Source organism: Salvia splendens, chromosome 1 (genome assembly GCF_004379255.2).
Source record: "Salvia splendens isolate huo1 chromosome 1, SspV2, whole genome shotgun sequence".
NCBI classification, from domain to species: domain Eukaryota; kingdom Viridiplantae; phylum Streptophyta; class Magnoliopsida; order Lamiales; family Lamiaceae; genus Salvia; species Salvia splendens.
In genome coordinates this window covers 26,933,407-26,953,570 of record NC_056032.1, presented here as the reverse complement: position 1 = coordinate 26,953,570, position 20,164 = coordinate 26,933,407, and positions in this window count along the sequence as shown.

Genomic DNA, 20,164 nt, shown 5'->3' with positions numbered 1-20,164 from the left:
ATTGTTTTGAATAATAATAGACATAATTTGTTTCAATGAATAGAATTTACTACTATTTTTTATTGCGAACAAAAGTTTTTGTTTATTGTGGACAAAAGTTATTTAATTTTTCTATTGCACAAGAGTTAGTATAATTGTAAAAAAAAAATCATTTGATGAATAAAATGTATTGTACTATTCAATAAATGAATTATTGTAATAAAAAAGTGTCTTTCTTTAAATTGAAAGTTATAACTCTAAGAAATAAAAATTATTACTCCAATAAATAAAAGTTTTTATGCTTATGAATAAACTCTATTATTCTAGAGAATAAAATTACTACTTTTTGCGAGTAAAATACTGTTATTGTAAATAAAATTTAGTAATATTATTTTCTAACAAAAGTTACTATAAGTTTAATAGATAAAAGTTAGTATTATTTTAATTAATAAATAATTTTGTTCTATTGGATGGTGTTATTTTGTTTTAATAAAAGTTGTGAATGAAAGTTAACTTTTTTGTGAATGAATAAAAAAAATTCTAGTGAATACAAGTTTGTGTGAATAAAAATTAGAGTACTATTTTCGTGAATAGAAAAATTTATTTTTATGCATAAAAGTTGTAATAATTAAAAGCCATTGCTTTTGCGAATAAAAAAATTGTGATTTTTGTGAAAAACGTTTACGTTGTTATAGATAAAATTTTTTATCATAATGGAGTATATAAAAGTTATTGTTCTTATAGACAAATAAAATGTGATAACTATTATTGATTAAATAGCTTAACATAAATTTAAATTACCCTAATTAATCAATTAGTATAAAATAGTAACCGTTTTTATAGTAATATTGGAGAGAAAAATCAAATTTTTTTGTAAAATCAAATAAAATCAAATTGGACGTGAAAAAAATAGAGCACACTAAAAACTATTTTTTCTATTAAATTATTTTCGCTAAAATTTATAAAGACTAATTTAATTAGAAACTCATGTATGTTAATATATAAAGACAACAAATTTATACTAATATTTTATATTTAAATATATACACATAAATAAATGCAATAAAAGTAGAGAAACAAAATGAAGATTGTCCATCATAAATATACGGGTCCCATGTTAATTAGATCTAATTAATATAGTAGTACAATTTAATGTTAACAAATACACTCCTTAATTAGATCTAATTAATATAGTAGTACAATTTAATGTAAAAGATAGTAAAGTAAATATACAAAATATTAATTTAACTAAAAATAAAATTTGGTATATAATTACTATAAAGTCCCCATTATGGTATTGTCATTATGTCTCTAAAACATTTCTCTTAACTAAAATGCAAAAAGATATTGGTTTCTAAGAGCATTCAAAGTGGAATAGATAACCTTCATTTCCTCCTCACACATCAACATTTTACCCCAGAGCTTATTTCATAACTCATTTCATTTTCACATCATTACTGTTTTGTTTTCTTTTTTCAATTCTATATGCAACATGTTATTAAATAAATTAAATTAAAATAACAAAATAATATAATACGCAAATCTTTAAAGTATTTCAATATTGAAAAAAGAATACAATGAGAAGCAAAACTAAAGAGAGGGAAAAGATAGAGAAAATGAGAGAAAATAAAGTTGTTGGTGTGGGAAATGGAAAGAATGCGATGGGGGTATTTATAGCACTAGAAAATATAGAATAAAAAAAGGTAATTGTCGATACAGTGGCCCTTTGGGGGAGGCGAGAGAGGGCCGATCTTAGGCCCTCCGCAATGGTGGCCGATCTCCGGGCCTATGATGACCCCGGGCGATCGGCTATCCATTGCTAATGCTATAAGATCGTAAATTCTGCCCGAATTTTGATATTTCTCATGAGCTTTAAAATTGATTTTAAATATCACCAACTTTACATTTTGTTATTTTCCACGCAGGTCAATTACTATATCCAACTAACTTATGTGCACTTTTTATCCTGCTTGTCAAATTTAAATCAACGTGATTTTTTACGTGGCTTTTTATCCTAATTGCCATGAATTTAAAAAGTGGTTTAAAATATCATAAATACTGAATAGTTGTCCATGTTGAATAAGTTTTTCGGCGAAACTATCTTATGTGGGTTTGGTTGGGAACTAACAAACAAAATTTAAAGTTTGTGATTTTTAAGACCAATTTTAAGTTCATGAAAATACCAAAATTTGACCAAAGGTTATTGTTTTAGAGACCAATATCCCAATGCAAAATATAATTTTATTGTTTATTTGTGAGACATCAACCCAAAATTACTATTCAATGTACCCACTGAATATAAATACCTAACACGTGATGCACTTTTTATTAGCACTAATAAACCTGCAAGCATACAAAGTATATACTCCCTCCGTCCCCAAAGAATATGCACTTTGGATTCGGCACAAGTTTTAATGCAAAATTGGTAAAGTAAGAGAGAAGTAGAGAGAAAAAGTAAATAAAGTATTGTTAGCGGAGAATGGGTCCCACCCCATTAGAGAGAAAAAAGTTCCAAAATTAGAAAGTGCATATTCTTGTGGGACGGAGGGAGTATAGTATAACTAAAGGTTAGTACCGGGTATCGAACACATGAAAAACGATCATAGACTGTCTAACTTCGACTAAGCTTTTTCTACTATTTGGATAAACAAAGGTTTTTTTTGGATTTTTGAAAGTAAAATTGTAAAAACAACTAAAACAAATAAACAATTGCAGATAAAATCACAGAGAAAAACTAAATGAGATAAGGGAATTCCAGGGATGTTCTTTCACAGTTATAGTTATACAAGTTCCAAATACAACACCCTAGCACTATTCATACTTCTCTAGAACGAGTCACATAATTATTGTCCATGCGGCACAAAGTAGACTACAGACACTAGGGCAACAATCGTATATTAGTAACTCCTAAAGGCTCCTAAGTCTTCATGTTCTCGCTCTTAATTAATAGTGTCGTTTTTAGAGAAGCTAATTGTAACGTCAACTACGCACTTATAACTCGCAAACCTCCTCTCACAATTATGTTGCAAGGAAATAGATCATCAAAGAATGTGTCACTCAAACATGAGGCAATTATCCAACACTTAGAATAGAAGCGAAATAAAGAACAAAACGGATATTAAATAAATAAGAATTGTATAAATCAAAGTCGTTACTAACACATCCCTAGAATTCTATGAGTTTAGTTACACATGATGGAATAAGCTAAAAACATACTCCCTCCATTCCATAGTAGTGGAGGCATTTCTTTTCGCCACATAGATTAAGAAAAGTTGTATTAAATGAGTTAAGTAAAGAAAGAATAAAGTAAGAAAGGAAATAAGGTAGAGAGGTGCAGAGAAAATAAAGTAAGAAAGTAAAGGAAGTGAGAAGAATTGTGTTGACGTTTGCTAAAATGGAAAATGACTCCAACTACTAGAGAACGTACTAAAATAGAAAAATTACTCTACTACTAGGAACGAAGGGAGTAGTTTGTAGGGAAAACATATTAAAACTAAAGCAACAAAACCCAAAGGTTGAATCTTGTAGTCTTGATCTTCTCTTGAATCTACACTTCAAACGCCTTGCGTCTTGATGAACAGTGGAAGGAACTCTCAAAGATAATGCTCTAGAGAATAATTGGCAAAAAGTTCATTTGGTGAAGTTTTATGAGGTATTTATACCCTTAGGGTCAAATTCCTTGATATGGTAAATGAAGGGGTTGACAACGGAAGCGTGCGTTCTAACGGATCACATAAAATTCTCATCTATTTAGCATATTATTTAGACAAATTCTATTCGCGTAATTTTCACATGTATCATGCTCATAACTTGAATTTAAAGATGCTTTAGCACAAACAATCCCTAAAACACGCTTGCTGCGGAGTTAGCCAATTTACCTCGTTGATTCACTGAAGAATCAAAGATGGCTCGCGTCTTCTCCACGTGAAGATCTTAAGTACTAAACCACAGATCTTCTGACTGGTTCCCGGATGTAATCTGATATCAGTGTGGGCTGATCTCACCAGCGAACTAGGACTTAAATAAACAAGACAGAAATCCTATCTCCCGGAGGAGAGGGAAATCGTCCCCTGTGTGAATAGGGAGGGGGACGAAAATTTTGGTAGAAATACAAGTGTATTTTCTGTATCCTTTATTCTCCTATTTATATTTAGTCACATATTGGGCCCAGTCAGTGATCTATGGAAGAATTTGGATATGGCCTCCCCCAATTAGCTTTTTACTAATTAAATTAAACCTACAATTTAATATAAGATTATATTGGAATATTACGAGCAGCCACTACAGAAGTAATATTGCATTGCCCATCCAATTCCGAAATTACAAGTATTCCGGGTTTTCATTTGTTTGTCATCAATTTCTCGCGCTTAAGATAAAAACGTCCATTAATTAATCAATGTCTGCTATGGACTTAATTAATTAACATATTATTATCTCCAAAAGTGGACTTAGCAAGAAACGCTTATTTATTATTCATAGAGTAATCAAACTCCAACTAGCTAGGTTCCGAATAATAAAACCTTGTTTCGAACTCCTCTTGTGGACGTTATCAAATGAGACTCACCTCGCGCACGATTCAATATAATAGCAATCCTAGCACTGCTCGATATTAATCATCACTACCCAATATACCAGGATTCTTGGGTTGCGAAAAGCTCGTACCTTTTGGTAAGTCAAAGTAGTGCATAATCAATACCGTATGCTCAATGCTAACCTACATTGATTAATAAATTAATTATAAAGACCTCGTCTTTCAGTAGATAGCATAAAGATTCGTCTTGTTGTTAGATCCAATTCAGTGCTATACCACACCAATGTCATCTTATTTCAGTAAGGCTTAGAAATATGCGGACTGACATTGCAACCTTTCACGATAGGTAGTCTAGGCCTATCTAGGTTGTGAAATTCTTATTTTTCTTTGTTCAGAACTGACCGTGTTACCTTAAAGTGGACGACGCCCACAACCGGTCTACTAAAACAAAGACTTAGACTTTGTTACGTTGCTTATACATTTAAATATGCAATAAACATCCATTAAATGTAAATCGTAACAACATTATGATAAAAATAATCTGTTACATTCCTTTAGAAAATAACATATAGAGTTTTACAGTATTCAATCACTTGAAAGGTGATTTCTAGTATACAAACTCTAACAATCTCCCACTTATACTCAAAACAGCTTTCGAGTATACAAAATATAGGTGCACACGTCTAATTCTCCCACTTATACTGAAAGCAAGTTGAGGTCTTGAATGAGTCGAACTCCCATCCCTTCAACATGGCGTTCGAACGGTTTCACCGCCAATGCCTTTGTAAAAGGATCTGCCAGGTTTTTCTCTGACGCAATGTTAACCACTTGTATGTCTCCTCTCTGCACTATATCTCTAATGATATGATATTTCCTCTCTATGTGTTTGCTCGCTTTGTGAGCTCTTGGTTCTTTCGAGTTTGCTACAACACCAGAATTGTCACAATAGATGGTGATGCTCTTGGACAGATTCGTAACCACACCTAAATCCATAAGGAAGTTCTTGAACCATACAAGCTCTTTTGCAGCCTCCGAAGCGGCCACATATTAGGCTTCCATTGTCGAGTCCGCGATGCATTTCTGCTTCACACTCTTCTAAATTACGGCTTCACCTCCTAAAGTGAACACATATCCAAGAGTATATTTTCTCGAGTCTTGATCAGATTGAAAATCTGAGTCAGTATATCCCAAAGGACAGAGCTCGGCTGCATTGTAAATTAGAGCATAGTCCTTAGTCCATTTAAGGTACTTGAGTATGTTCTTTACGGCAGTCCAATGTCCTGGGCCCGGATTCGACTGATATCTTGACACCATGCCAACAACAAAGCAAATATCAGGCCTTGTACAAAGCATAGCATACATGAGACTTCCAACTGCCGAAACATATGGAATCATTCTCATCTCTTCTATCTCAGATGGCGTTTTGGGGCACATCTCTTGAGATAGATGGATGTCATGTCTAAAAGGTAAGAAACCTTTCTTGGAATCTTGCATGCTAAAGCGACTAAGTACAGTATTGATGTAGGGTTCTTGAGATAAGCACAACATCCTCTTTTCACGATTCCTAAGAACCTTGATCCCAAGGATATGTCCCGCGTCTCCTATATCCTTCATCTCGAACTGGTTCGACAACCAAGTTCGTACTGATGACAACATCTTTTTATTGTTTCCAATTATAAGAATATCATATACATATAAAACCAAGAATACAACATTCCCCTTTTTCTACCTTCTTATATATGCAACTTTCATTTGGGCACTTTTCGAATCCAAACTTATGAATAGTTTAATCGAAACACTGGTTCCATGACCTAGATGCCCTTCATGGCATGTCCTTCGGGTTGTTCCACGTAGAAGGTCTCCTCAAGACTCCCGTTCAATTCCTGCCACCGATAAGTAGTCCAAAACTCGGCACTGAGGTATTCGCCTCCGTGATCATATAGCAGGCTTTTGAGACTATTTCTATGATACGTCTCCACATATGCCTTAAACTCTTTGAACTTGTCAAAAGATTCAGACTTGTGGCGCATCAAATAGACATATCCGATTTTTGAGAAGTCATCAATAAAAGTGATGAAGTATCGAAAACCACGTCTTGCCTCTGTTGACATTGGTCCACATACATCGGTATGAACGAGCTCAAGTACTTCCTTTGCCCTATCGCCCTTAGTCTTAAAAGACCTCTTGGTCATCTTGCCTTCTAAGCATGATTTACACTTATGAAAAGGTTCCTTCTCTAGACCTTTAATAAGGTCTTGTTCCACAAGAGAATGGATCCTCCTATCATTGCCATAAGTACGTTTCGTTCATTGAACTTGAAGGTGCTTTTCTTTTCTTTGAAATGTTCAATGTTTTATTGAGTTCTGATTTGCGATTATAAACTGTGTAGATGTGATTGTGTACAGATTATTTTCCATGATACCACGACAAATATAAGAACCATCTTTCTTAATAACACAATTGTCATTAAAAGAAATCGAATATCCATCAAAAACTAATTTAGAAACTGAAATTAAATTTTTTCTAAAAGAAGGTATCCACAAAACATTCTTCAAAATAAAAAATCTTTCACTACTAAAACGCAAATAAACGTCTCCCACTGCAACGACCGCCACTTTTGTAGCGTCTCCCAGCTGGACTTCGATCTCACGATCATATAGCCGTCTTGTCACCTGCAATAAGTCAGGATCAAAACAAATATGATCAGTGGCTCCAGTATCTATGACCCAAGTATGAGTAGATGTCGAAGTTAAACATGACTCGACCACTAGAGCTTGGTGCATACCTGTAGCCATGCCCTTTTTTAGGACAATCTGGCTTCCAATGCCCCTTCTCTCCACACTTGAAACACTTCCCCGAAAGCTTCTTGTTAGCCTTCTTCTTCTTCTTCTTCTTCTTCTTCTTCTTCTTCTTCTTCTTCTTCTTCTTCTTCTTCTTCTTCTTCTTCTTCTTCTTCTTCTTCTTCTTCTTCTTCCTTCCCTTATCAATCTTAGCCGTAACAGAGTTCGGTGCCCTCTTCTTTCCTACGCCAGGCTTAGAGCCAGAGGATCGGGGCGCCAAACTGAACATGGCTGCCTTAGCCTGAACCATAAGGTCCTCCATCGACTGAAGTTCAGTCAACATCTCTGCCAAGCTGTAATTCCTTTTGTTCATCTCGAAGTTGAGCTTGAACTGCTGGAAGCTAGGGGAAAGACGCTGTAGGATAATTGTTACTTGGGACTCGGGATCGATCGTCCCTCCCAAAACCTCAATTTGATTGAGGTGGCCCATCATCTCGAGGACATGGTCCCGTACAGACGTGCCTTCCTTCATTGTCTTTGTCATGATACTCCGAAAGGCTTGAGACTTAGCCGTTCGATTCTGAGTACCAAAAAAATTTGTGAGATTTTGCATAATCTCGGTGGCAGTCGCCATGGCAGAATGCTGATGCTTGAGTACTGAAGACATAGAAGCCAACATGTAGCACTTAGACATCTCATTTGCCTTATGCCACCGTCTATGCGCATCTCTAACTTCTACCGCGGCGTTAGCCGCCTGCACTGGAGGTCGTGGGGTTGTGAGCAAAAAGCTGTACTCTTCCGCTGTGAGAACGATGTCCAAGTTTTGTTTCCATTCTATGTAATTTTTGGCCCTCGAGTTTGTTTTCTTTAAGAATTGCAGAAAGAGGATTGAATGACATCTTGACGATTTAGTTGGCACTGCAAAACATAATATTTACTATTTGTCATAAACTTATGTAAGAAGTTTGAGTAGATTAACCATGAAACTTTTCAAAATCTTACAACTGTAAAATTAAAATTTTGTACCCTCCATAAGAGGTCAATACGCATTAAAATTTTACAATTTTACTGGTCACAACACCGACGAATAGTGCAGAGACCACATAATGGCATGACTGCCTAATGTTGCCTAAGCAAGACCACCAGATTTAGCATTACAGTATCTTATTTCTACAACACACTCCCATAACAATGTTCATGTGCTGCTAATAGAATCAAACTATCTCATAAATTCTGTGTGAACTCTTGAATCTCGTAGTTTCTTAGGATTATTGTCCCCACATAATGGGTGGCGATAATATTGGAAACCACATTCCAGTTCATACTATTTATATTTGAGAAGTCCGCCCTCATGAACTTACAATTTCTTAGGACTATTGTCCCATTATGACGATAATATTAGAAATTAACTTCACAAATTGCAGACCAATCGATGGAGACCATATACAAACATTAAGTTCGTAATTATAGCCTAGATATTTGGGTTATAGTTTTTCTTTAATTATCCTTAGCCTTGAGACAGATAAAGACTTAATTAAATTCTGTTGGCATTTAATTGACTGGATAATTAAATCTTTCGTTATCTTTTAGTATCTTACTTTTGGAAATTAATTGTTCTAGAATTTAATTCTTATTCACGTCTTCTATAACATATTCTACAATAAAGGAATTATTTAAATCTTAATTAGACATGAACAATGAAATTCATATTATTTCCATATTCAAGATAAGGAAGAGAAATTATATTATTATATTATTTAATGTATTCCTATATATCTATCCTTGTTAGGATTCTAGATATATAAATATTAGGAAACTATTAAATTATTCTTGTCCATATCATCTAGGAATCAAAATAATATTATTTATTTCCATAGATATATAGTCAATAATTCAAATATTCCTAAAATCTAGGGAAATATTCCCAAAATATTTTCTTTCCATTAAATAATAATATTTTAATGATATCCTTTAATTAATGAATTAAATAATCATTAAAATAATGTATCATCGATATCTCATCGCACGAGGTTTGCATGAACAATGAATGACGAATACATCGTCGGATCACGATGGACACGTCGTCTCGGCCAGCCCCGCACAGGTGGTGCGCTAGCTCTCGGTCGCCCGGCTCGTCGGGTTTCGGGGCTCTCGGCTAACAGGTCGCGCGGTAGCGCGCCTGCTGTCGGCCGCCTGGCTCGTCGGGTGGCGCGATTGCTCACCACCGGTCTCGGTGCCTCGGCCTGTAAGACGCGCAACCGTGCTCTTCGGGCTGCGTCGACTCTTCGGCCAGCAGTTCGCCTAGTGGAGCGACCGCTCTCAGCCAGGCGTCGCGTCGCCTCGTCTAGGTATCCCGAGACCCGATGCTCCCACTACCTGAGCCAGCGACGCGCACACAGGCGCGACGCTCTCGGTCAGGCTGGTTTGGACGGCCGGGACCTTTCGCCTAGGGATCTCGGCCTGGCAGCTTGTGGTGTATCGGCGGTTCTTAGGCAAGAACCGCCTAAGGTTCGCGGTCTCGGTCAGCGGTGCGTACGAGCCCACGCTCGTCTGCGCGTCGCCCTGTGATCGTGAATTCCTTGGCTCCCACTCAATTCGACGACCCTATCTCGATCGCTCATGGTGCGATCCGTCTCGGTGCGAGCGCCGACGGATCGCACGTCTCGTACGATCGAAAAATTCAAGTTCTTTGATTCGATAGTTCTTGAGTTCATCATTCATAAAAAATAAACAATAATACCAAGAACATGCTTCACAATCAAATAACACATGCATACATGAATTTCGCGAAATTTAAATCCTAATAATCAGAGCCAAAGACTGGCTGTAATACCAATTGAAGGGGTTGGCAGCGGAAGCTTGCGTTCTAACGGATCACATAAAATTCGGATCTATTTAGCAGATTAATTAGACAAATTCTATTCGCGTAATTTTCACATGTATCATGCTCATAACTTGAATTTAAACATGCTTTAGCAAACAATCCCTAAAACACGCTTGCTGTGGAGTTAGCCAATTTACCTCGTTGATTCAGTGAAGAATCGAAGATGGCTCGCGTCTTCTCTACGTGAAGATCTTGAGTACTAAACTACGGATCTTCTAATTGGTTCTCGGACTGTAATCTGATATCACTGTGGGCTGATCTCGCCAGAGAACTAAGACTTAAATAAAGAAGACATAAATCCTATCTCCCGGTGGAGAGGGAAATCGTCCCCTGTGTGAATAGGGAGGGGGACGAAAATTTTGGAAGAAAATACAAGTGTATTTTCTATCTCCTTTATTCTCCTATTTATATTTAGTCACATATTGGGCTCAGACAGAGATTTATGGAAGAATTTGGATATGGCCTCCCCCAATTAGCTTTTTACTAATTAAATTGAACGCATAATTTAATATAAGCGTAAATTGGAATATTACGAGCAGTCACTACGGAAGTAATATTACACTGCCCATCCAATTATGAAATTACAAGTATTCCGGGTTTCCATATGTTTGTCATCAATTTTCCGCGCTTAAGATAGAAACGTCCATTAATTAATCAATGTCTGCTATGGACTTAATTAATTAACATATTATTATCTCCATGAGTGGACTTAGCAAGAAACGCTTATTTATTATTCATCGAGTAACCAAACTCCAACTAGCTAGGTTCCGAATAATAAAACCTTGTTTCGAACTCCTCTTGTGGACGTTATCAAATGAAACTCACCTCGCGCACGATTCAATATAATAGCAATCCTAGCACCACTACATATTAATCACCACTACCCAATATACCAGGATTCTTGGGTTGCGAAAAACCCGCATATGTTGGTAAGTCAAAGTAGTGCATAACCAATACTGTATGTTCAATGCTAACGTACATTGGTTAAGAAATTAATTATCAAGACCTCGTCTTTCAGTAGATAGCATAAAGATTCGTCTTGCTGTTAGATCCAATTCAGTGCTATACCACACCAATGTCATCTTATTTAAGTAGGGCTTAGAAATATGCGGACTGATATTGCAACCTTTCACGATAGTGAAGGGGTTGGTAGCGGAAGCGTGCGTTCTAACGGATCACATAATACGGATCTATTTAGCAGATTATTCAGACAAAATCTATTCGCGTAATTATCACATGTATCATGCTCATAACTTGAATTTCAAACATGCTTTAGCACAAATAACCCCTAAAACATGCTTGCTACGAAGTTAGCCAATTTACCGATTTGATTCTCCAAATAATCGTCGATTACTTGCGTCTTTTCCAAGATGATCTTCAATACTAGACCACGGATCATCTGACTGGTGTCCCGAACTGTATTCCGACATCAGGGTGGGCTGATCTTATCGAAACAATAGGACTCGAATAAAGAAGACAGAACTTTCTCACGGAGGAGGAGCTGAATATCTCACGGAGGAAAATTCGCTTTGAAAAAATCGTCCTTTTCATTATTATGGAATGGATGAAATTTTCATGTCCATTAATTGTGTATTTTTTGTCTCTTTTATTCTCCTATTTATATTAAGTTCATATTGGGCCCAGTCAGGGATCTATGGAAGGTTTTGGATATGGGCTCCCCAAATTAGCTTTTTACTAATTAAATTGAACCCACAATTTAATACAAGCTTATATTGGAATATTACGAGCATCCACTACAGACGTAATATTGAACTCCCCATCCAAATCCGAAATTACAAGTAATTCGGGTTTCCATTTTGTTTATTATTTATTTCCCGCGCCTAAGATATAAATGCCCATTAATTAATTAAAGTCTGCTATGGACTTAATTAATTAACATCCTATTAATTCCAAGAGTAGACTTAGCAAGAAACACTTATTTATTATTCATAGAGTAATAAAACTCCAACTGGTCAGTTTTCGAATAATAAAACCTTGTTCAAGCTCCTCTTAAGGACATTATCAAACGAGACTCACCTCGTGCACGATTCAATATAATAGCAATCCTAGCACCGCTAGATAATGATCACCACTACCCAATATACCCATATCGTTGGGTGACGAAAAACCCGCACCTTTGGTAAGTCAAAGTAGTAGATACTCAATATCGTATGCTCAATGCTAACGTATGTAGATTAAGAAATAGATATTTATCAAGACCTCGTCTTTCAGTAGATAGCATAAAGACTCGTCTTGCTGTTAGATCCATTCAGTGCTATACCACACTAACGTCATCTTATTTCAATAAGGCTTAGAAATAGTCGGACTGACATTGCAACCTTTCACGATAGGTAGCCAAAGCCTATCTAGGTTGTGAAATTCTTCTTTTTCTTTTGCAAAGCATTGCATAGAACCGACTGTAGTTACATTAAAGTGGACGACGCCCACAACCAGTCTACTAAGCAAAAAACTTAGGCTTTGTTTACTTCTTATGCATTTAAATATTTATGAAACATCTTATAAATGCATAAGCAAACACAATGTAATAATATACTAATTCTATTCATGCGAAATGCTCGAATAATACTGAATCGGGTCAAAAGTGGATTGTAGATTTTTTCCGTACACAAGCAAGATTCTATTCGTGCGAACTCGCTCGAAACATGCTTTTCTGTATACTAAACCTAACAGATAGGTAGTCTAGGCCTATCTAGGTTGTGAAATTCTTATTTTTCTTTGTTCACAACTGACCGTGTTACCTTAAAGTGGACGACGCCCACAACTGGTCTACTAAAACAAAGACTTAGACTTTGTTACATTGCTTATACATTTAAATATGCAATAAACATCCATTAAATGTAAAACATAACAACATTATGACAAAAATAATCTGTTTCATTCCTTTGGAAAATAACATATAGAGTTTTACAATATTCAATCACTCAAAATGTGATTTCTAGTATACAAACTCTAACAATAAATCCTTCTTCTAGTATGGTAAGTTATAGAGAGAAAATAGAGCAATTTCTATGCGCTGCGTTTTTCCAGCCGGCCGTTGCACTTTGGTCAGCGGTCGCTGGCAATCATTCCGTAGCGCGCACAACCCCAGCAGTCGCTTGGCGTGTTCTTCTTTTTAGCTCTAATTTTCCGAAGCGGACCCGCTACAGGATCAGTGGTCGATGGCGGCCAGCGGTCGCTGGCTGAGGTGCAGCGGACCGCTGGCTGGCTCAAATACTCCAGATTTTGGTCTTCGACTTTTTGTTATCTTTTTAGGCTCTATTTTGTACATTTCTAACAAAACACGTCAAAATACCAAAATAGATCAAATACGCAAATAATAGACATATAATGCAACTTTAACACTTAACACATACCAAATAATAGGCTTAAAATAGTGCAAAATCCAAGCGTATCAACACAATACATTGATATAAATACCTTACACTCTTATGTAATAGGTTGTATAGTAAATAATTAAATAACCTGCAAATCGATATGTACATTACAATTAAAGCATCTGCGGCAGTGCTCATCAGGGTCGTCTAACTGAGATGAGACGTCAGCTAGACACCGTTTCTCAAAGAGTGTCGCGTGGGAAAAGAAATTATCGATGAAGCGCGCCACCCCGTCTATCTCCACGTGGCATCCGCAAATCGATATGTAAATTACAACTAAAGCATCCGCAAAGGTGCTCATCGGGATCGTCTCACCGAGATGAAATGCAACTAGACATTATTTCTTAAAGAGTGTCACAGGGGGAAGGTAATTATCGATGAAGCGTGGCTCTGTTCGCATGTGAAGCCGACTCGTCAGCCAGCGAGTGACCGTCGTTTATGGTCGTCAAAAATTATTTTATAAAAATTAGAATAATTATATAATTAACAATTTTTTTCCAATTCTCAAAATATTACTGTCTTTTACCTAATATTTTTTGTATATTCATTTTTTTATCCTTCAACTCAACCTATAATCATCTATATATACAACACTAATCCCATATTTTTTAACCCTAAAAACTCTATATCTTCATCTCTCATTCATTTTTCTCTCCAAAATTTCATTCTCAATTGTGCAAATATGGTCGGCCAATCCGAAGGGAGTTTGGGGAGCATCTTTAATCTCAACGACAACAACGCACCGTTGCCAGATTATCTAAATTCGGGTACCCAAAGCTCGGCAACGCCCAACTTCCAGAGGCCGCGGACTCTAACTAAGGATGTCTACCGCTCTACATGGGGCACATGCCCCACATGTAGTACGGGGGCGACGCCCTATGGGTCACCTGATGCACTATTTTTTAGCACTAAAAATACCTCCAAGTATACATGGTAGATCTAGTATAGCTAAAGGTCAGTACCAAGATATCGAACACAGTGAATAATTCACAGATTGTCTACCACATACTTAGCCTCATATACTATTTGGAAAAACATGGTTTTCGGTTGATTTATTAACTAGATCGAAATAAATAAAGAAAGTAATTAATTAAACAGATTCACAGTTCCATTCAAAATGGACTAAATCTGAGCTATTTTCATTTGTTCGGGATTCAATAATTCAAAAGATAATGTTTTTGACCAAAATCGTAAAATCGTTATATGTTTAGGACCATTTTTGGCCTTTACTCTTTTAATCCCAATAGAAAATATTTATTCTAAAGAAACAAATCATAGATATAGTAAAAAAAAACATATTGGTTCAATTATCTAAAAAGGGTGTTATGGGGGTATTTATGGGAATTCCATTTTATATAAAAAAAATTATACTCCACTATTTTTTGTTAATGCAGCCGACGGTTTGATACAATAATTTTATGAAATTAAAAATATTATTTTATACCATTATTAGCATTATTATCTTTTCCAACGTTACAAATTTACATTCATGTAATAACTTATTTTTTAATCAAAGCACCACAGAGGGGGAGGGTTAGGCTGACCCACACCTGTACATATCACCAAAACGTCTTACAGATTAGAGACCAAAAGTGCCTCTAGGGAAATCAATTACACATCTTGAAAAGCAAGGTTAAACCGATCTATAAGAACTCCGCACTTTTGTTCAAGATTAGAGTAAAGAGAGGACGGTTCTCCACACATTCATGTAATAACTTTTGTCACTATTAAGCTAATGATGCAATTAAAGAATGGAAAGCCTCATGCATTGGCTCTATATAAATAGATGAATACTCCATTGAAATGTAGAGGTCCTAATAAGGAAGAGCAAGAACGAATAGATACAGAAAAAAGATTAATGGCAATTTAAGTGAGCATGAAGTCGTGGCGCTTCTACTACTCCTACTGGGATAGCAATCATGATGAAAGGCTTGTCCTGCTTCGTCAAGGAGAAGAAACTCGATGATACAGATGAACAAGTAGAACTCAACCCAAATGACTAGCCTATTAGGAGAGATAGCTCATTTAGTCTTATACCCCAGACCAATTGCTCTCACAACTAATGCACTATTTATTAGCACAAAAAATACCTGCAAGTATACAGGGTATATCTAGTATAGCTAAAGGTCAGTAGCGGGATATCGAAATGTTAGGTTTAGTATACCGAAAAACATGTTTCGAGCGAGTTCGCAAGAATAGAATCTTGCTTGTGTACGGAAAAACTCTACAATCCACTTTTGACCCGATTCAGTATCATTCGAGCAGTTTCCACAAATAGAATCAATATATTATTACATTGTGTTTGCTTGTGCGTTTATAAGATGTTTTATAAACATTTAAATGCATAAGAAGTAAACAAAGCCTAAGTCTTTTGCTTAGTAGACTGGTCGTGGGCTGCGCTCACTTTAAGGTACTACAGTCGGTTCTAAGCAATGCTTTGCAAAAGAAAAGAAGAATTTCACAACCTAGATAGGCTTTGGCTACCTATCGTGAAAGGTTGCAATGTCAGTCCGATTATTTCTAAGCCTTATTGAAATAAGATGACGTTGGTGTGGCATAGCACTGAATGGATCTAACAGCAAGACGAGTCTTTATGCTATCTACTGAAAGACGAGGTCTTGATAATTAATTTCTTAATCTACATACGTTAGCATTGAGCATACGACATTGAGTATCTACTACTTTGACTTACCAAAGGTGCGGGTTATTCGTCACCCAACGATCCAGGTATATTGGGTAGTGGTGATCATTATCTAGCGGTGCTAGGATTGCTATTATGTTGAATCGTGCACGAGGTGAGTCTCGTTTGATAATGTCCTCAAGAGGAGCTTGAACAAGGTTTTATTATTCGGAAATTGGCCAGTTGGAGCTTTATTACTCTATGAATAATAAATAAGTGTTTCTTGCTAAATCTACTCTTGGAATTAATAAGATGTTAATTAATTAAGTCCATAGCAGACTTTAATTAATTAATGGGCATTTATATCTTAAGCGCGGGAAATAAATAATAAACAAAATGGAAACCCAGAATACTTATAATTTCGGATTTGGATGGGGAGTTCAATATTACTTTTGTAGTGGCTGCTCGTAATATTCCAATATAAGCTTGTATTAAATTGTGGGTTCAATTTAATTAGTAAAAAGCTAATTGGGGGAGCCTATATCCAAAACCTTCCATAGATCCCTGACTGGGCCCAATATGAACTATTATAAATAGGAGAATAAAAGAGACAGAAAAGACAATTTGTTATGAGGAAAATTTCGTCCCTCTCTACAGTGTAGGGGACGAAAATTTCTCTCAGCTCCTCCTCCGTGAGAAAGTTCTGTCTTCTTTATTCGAGTCCTAGTATTTCGATAAGATCAGCCCACCCTGATGTCGGAATACAGTTCGGGACACCAGCCAGAAGATCCGTGGTCTAGTATTGAAGATCATCGTGGAGAAGGCGCGAGCAATCGACGATTCTTTGGAGAATCAAATCGGTAACTCTAAACCGTAGAATTCATGTTTAGGATTTATATTCTATGAGCATGAATTATTTGCGTTCTAGCATGCAATTCTGTGTTAACATGTGAATTGATTAATCTCATAATCTGTCAAATAGATCCTACGTCTGATTTATTTGTTTTGTACAAGTCTTCCGCTGTGCAAGGGGCACCAAAACCCAACAATTGGTATCAGAGCTCAGGTGGCTATGGGTTGTGCCTGGATGAGCCCCGGTTATGGTCGGGCCCTGAAGGACTCGAAGTTAGAGTCGGGCCCAGGATGACCCAGGGGCCAGGGCTGTAACAACCCATGTTCGTATCGACTGTGTTCCCGATGTGGTCTTGGTTTGAGGAGAGGTTTGATGAGTGAGGGAAGTTGGAAGGTGTATATAATTCCTGTCCAACCCTAATTAGTTTAATCTTTTGTAGAACCCTGCATGCCCCAAGAAGCTTCTCACGGCCTTCTCGTTGGATAGGGGCGGTAGTCTCTCAATGGCTACAATTTTGGCTCTATCAACTTCTATCCCTGCAGAAGATACTTTGTGACCTAAAACTATACCTTCCTTCACCATGAAGTGACATTTCTCCCAATTAAGAACAAGGTTAGTTTCTACACATCTCTGCAAAACTTTAATCAAATTGTCAAGACAATGATCATAAGACTTCCCAAAAACAGAAAAATCATCCATAAAGACCTCCATCACATTCTCAATCAAATCATGAAAAATGGCCATCATGCATCTTTGGAAAGTATCAGGAGTATTACATAAGCCAAAAGACATTTTCCTATAAGCATATATCCCATAACGACAAGTAAAGGCAGACTTATGTTGATCCTCGGGAGCAATTGCAATTTGATTATAACCAGAATAACCATCTAAGAAACAGTAGTAAGTATATCCCCCTAATCTACCAAGCATTTGATCAATAAAAGGCAGAGGGAAGTGATCTTTCCTAGTGGCTGCGTTTAACATCCTATAATCAATGCAAACTCTCCAACCCGTGGCTACTCTCGTGGCAATCATCTCACCATCCTTTTCGGGCACTACAGTCATCCCCCCTTTCTTAGCTACCACTTGTGTAGGATGCATCCATTCACTATCCGATATGGCATAGATAATCCCTACATCTAGCAACTTGATTACTTCATTCCTCACTACATCTTGCATGATAGGATTAATTCTACGTTGGTTTTACACACGAGGCTTATGCCCTTCCTCAAGTAAAATCCTATGCATGCATGTGGTAGGGCTAATCCCTTTCAAATCACCAATTGACCATCCTATAGCAGACCTATACTTGTTTAGCACACACAACAACTTTTCACATTCTTTTTCACTCAAGGCGGCAGACACGACAACAGGGTAAGTGTTATCTGGCCCTAGAAATGCGTACCTGAGGTGTTCTGGGAGTGGCTTCAATTCTACCTTAGGTGGTCCTCGTGGTTTTCCCAATGCCTTCTTCCCCTCTTCTTCTTCTTCTAGGGTGCGCAATGGCAAGAATGTGTTCCCTTTTGAGGGATTCTTTCGGGAAGAACCTCGAGTTCTGCAATCATAGCACACACATTAGCAACACAAGTAGATGAATCTGAAGTAGGAGTAAAAGAATTCATGAGACAAGATTCTAAAGGGTCCTGAGTTTGGTGGTATGTGACTTCCACTTCCCCCACACAATATGTGGCTGCTTGGATGACGTTACACTCTTGATAGCCTTCTGCTCCTTCCTTCCCATGGAATTTCAAAGCGTCATAGATGTTGAAGGTGATACTCTTATTATGCAATCGCAATGTTAGCTCCCCCTTCTGTACGTCTATCATGGCTCCCCTGGTGGCTAAAAATGGTCTTCCAAGTATCAAAGCACCTTCTTGTCCTCCTGCATGTCCAAAACGGCAAAGTCAGCGGGAAAAATGAATTCTCCTACTCTTACCAAAATATCTTCTACAATCCCCTTGGTGTTGTTGTGCTTCTGTTTGCCATTTGCAAGGTGATCGAAGTGGGGCAGATGTTTTCAATTTTGAGCTTCCTTTAGAAATACAAAGGCATCAAATTAATACTTGATCCAAGATCACACAATGCTTTACCTTCTACATTATTTCCCAAAACGCAAGATAATGTAAAACTTCCTGGATCTTTGTGTTTAATGGGCAAACCCTTCTGCATTATGGCACTGCAATTCTCTGTTAAACCCACTGTCTCGTATTTCCCCCACTTTCTTTTCTTAGCGACCACATCTTTCAAGAACTTGGCATAGTTGGGCATTTGCTGCAGCGCCTCCACTAGTGGAATGTTGATGTGGACCTTGCTCATGACATCCAAGAACTTGGCAAACTGGGCGTCTAGCTTTTTCTTCTTTAACCGCTGAGGATACGGAATAGTGGCAGTGCTGGGCTGTAATATCCTAATCTTTTAGAAGTTTAGAGTTAGTAATTAGATTTTTAGTTAGAGGTTTTATGTGTATATGTTTTTATTAGGAATAAAAGAAATACATTAGGAAATAGAATTAATGAGAGAATTAGAAAACGAAAAAGAGAAAGAAAAAGTTTTGAAAGTGATGAGCAAGTAGGAAAAAAAAACGTGTCTTGTGGAGAAAAAATTAGGAAGAAAATTAAGGAAAAGAAAATAGAAAAATAATAGTCATCCTCATCTTTCTCCTCTCTCTTTTTCGTTCTCCTTCTCTCCACGATACTGTCTTCCTCTCTGTAAATTTTGACAGCCTCTACTTCCTCCGTTCAACCACCAAGCCTCCACCATGATAGCTCCGGTCACTCCTCCACGGAATATGTAGCACACTCCACCAACCCCAAGTTCTAAGTTTCATTAGATGTTCTCAATTTCAGAATTTGTGTATTAAACTCACTTCCAAAATTGTTGAATTTAGAGGTTAGCTTCCTCCATAACCTCTTCAATCATGTTTCTAAATATAGTAGTGATGTTAATTTGATGTGATTCTTTTTGTTTGGTCGAAAATTAGGGTTCATAGAATTGGGGATTTTGTTGTTTTGATGCTTTGGTGTAATTTGGCTATTGAATTATGCAATTGGAAGTATGATATGATATTTAAGCATGAAAGTGATAGGAAAAATCTATTTTTTGGGATTGCTTTTGTTGGAGAT